A 2,582-nucleotide genomic window follows, 5' to 3' on the forward strand; every position below is an offset into this window, starting at 1 on the left:
CTGTGTACCAGGATCAGGCCCTGTGCTGCCTCTGCCCAACCCTGTGCTCCCAAATCAGGCCCTGTGCAACTTCAGCTGGTCCCCACACACTGGGATCAGGCCTTGATGATCTGTGCCACCCCTGCCAGGCTACATGTGCTGAGATTGTGCCCTGGAGTCCAATACACTGGAAATGGGCCCTAGCAGCTTACACCACCCCTCACACCAAGATCAGGTCCTGGGCCCCAACACTGCCCCCTCTCAGACATGTTTGCTGGGATTGGACATGCATGACCCCTGCCCACCCTGCACACTGAGACTGGATGCCTGATGTAGTGCTGAGGGTCCAGAACTCCCCTTGGGTCCTGAAATTTGGCAGCAGAAGAATGGTGCCATCATTCTCTTGATGCCAAACTATCAGACCTGTAAGAAGCCCCATGAGCTGGATGATATGATACTAGGGTTGAATGTGGCCAGCAGGCCAGAGGTTAAGTACCCTTGACCTAGTCAATAGTAAATCACTATTTCTCTTAAAGCTTTGGGTATACATGGCTAATGCAGGTTAACAACAAATAATAGCTGGATCTTCAAAAGAAATTATTAATGATTACAAGACATGGGTAGAAATACAATCTGGATCTGTTGGACTCTATAACTAACTAATAACAATTTACTGGATCTTTATTAAAGTGTATATTGATAATTTATCAAACAGTATGAATGCATGTAAACTTAATGTGAAATATGACAATGTAGCCTTACCTGAAAGACATAGACAGGAAAAGTTCCAACATTTGACTCCAATCAACAAACATTTCATTGAACCTGGTTCCCCTTAAAAGAGTTTTAAAATACTGAATTTGATTCATCAGGGTTTTATTTCTACACATATAACTTCAGTGTGGAACAAAAAGGTAAACCTTACTGAGTTTGATGGAGTAATTTGTGATAAAGGGCTTTGCTACACATTAATTTTAGGTGGCTCAGGAAACTCTTAATCCCAGGATTGCCCACACATTAAGATATGTGATACCCTGTAGATGTCTTAAAATTATGCCAGGGCAGGTTTATCTCTGATCTGTGTTACCTAGCTTATGTTCCATGAATTTGTAGCCACTCCCCAGAGATGAGCCACCCAAGTTTCAGTTCTCCAGCATCCCAGGATGCAGTCTCCTCCCCACACCTTCCTGTTCTATGTGGACAACTCAGACTTGTAGCTCCTAGTCAGGACCCTACTTGCCATACCTTTAGGGCATTTATACACATACATTTGTTTGCTCAGACGCACTGGAGATCTGGCACATTGGAGGAGACTTGATTAACTGAGTCTGCTCCGCATGCGAGCTGACATGCCTGGCACTGCATTGCGTGCATTTGTATAAACAGTGAAATCTGCGTTAGCGCTGAGAAAATGACAGCAGTGCACTTTTGAATTAAAACACCTTCGATGTGCTTTAGTTCAAAAGTGCACCACCGCCATTTTCTCAGCACTGACACACATTTCACCATTTATACAAATGCATGAGCCGCAGTGCCGGTCGCTTTTAAAAGCACCCAGCGCTGCAGCACAATCATGTCCATAAATGCCCCTAGTGGCAAGTCACAGCTGTGCAAGTTGTGGTTACAGGTTTTTAGCCTGAATTTATAACTACTCTAAACTCAAACTAACACAACAGCGATCAACATTTGAGAAGCTGAAAGTACAACATATAACAAGGCACTTACTTTGAGGGATGTGAAATGAGTTTTGGCCAAAACATGGCCAAACATGCACATTCACAAACATTTCACAAACATTTCACATAACATGATGCATTTCACATAACAATGCATTTAATTTCATTTTTTTAGACTGAGTGAAAGCAAAATCATCCCCACTGCATTCAGTCTAGTTATTCCTGGAGTGATAGATAGCCGAGTTAATGTTTTAGACTGAAAAAAATTTCCACTAAAAAATGGGGTTTAGCCAAAATTGAATTAAATCTGGGTATTCAACTTAGTTTCCTTGCAAATCCCACCCTTCTTGAACTTCTTGAACTGTGATTGAAAGTTGTGCATTGGACTCCTGGCACCCTATATCAATGAAACAAAATACATTGTCAAGATTAGACATATTAAATTATTGCCACTCACTCATAGATGAAAAAGAGAGTGTGTACAGTGTCTCGGATGGCCAGAGTCGACTCGAAGTGATTTAGAAATTGCTCGTTAGTTAGGGCGGGCTGGTGAATGGAGAGGCAGACAAGGTTTAATGGTTGCAAAAACGTTTACTTACGCCGCCTGTAGTTGCGACGCAGATGGTCCGGTCGTCTGAACAACTATATGAATTGTTCCAGCTGGCGAGGCCCAAGCCAGTTAATCCATTTGCAAATCAAGCCGGCGGGAAAAGGGTACGTCTGGGATTGCACTCGGCGACGGGAAGAAGGATCGATAGGTGATCAGTCTATCGATCAGCTAGCAGCAAGTCAGATCTCTTTAGAGGCACTCTGCAGCGTGCTCAAAGTTCTTCAACTTGGGCGGAAGTCGCGCAAATTTTTAAACGGCTAGCAGGCCAATTACTAGCCGCCACGTAGGAATAATTTAGAGCTGGCCAATAGCGAGCC

The sequence above is a fragment of the Alligator sinensis genome, unplaced genomic scaffold (genome assembly GCF_000455745.1).
Source record: "Alligator sinensis unplaced genomic scaffold, ASM45574v1 scaffold79_1, whole genome shotgun sequence".
In the NCBI taxonomy this organism is placed as follows: domain Eukaryota; kingdom Metazoa; phylum Chordata; order Crocodylia; family Alligatoridae; genus Alligator; species Alligator sinensis.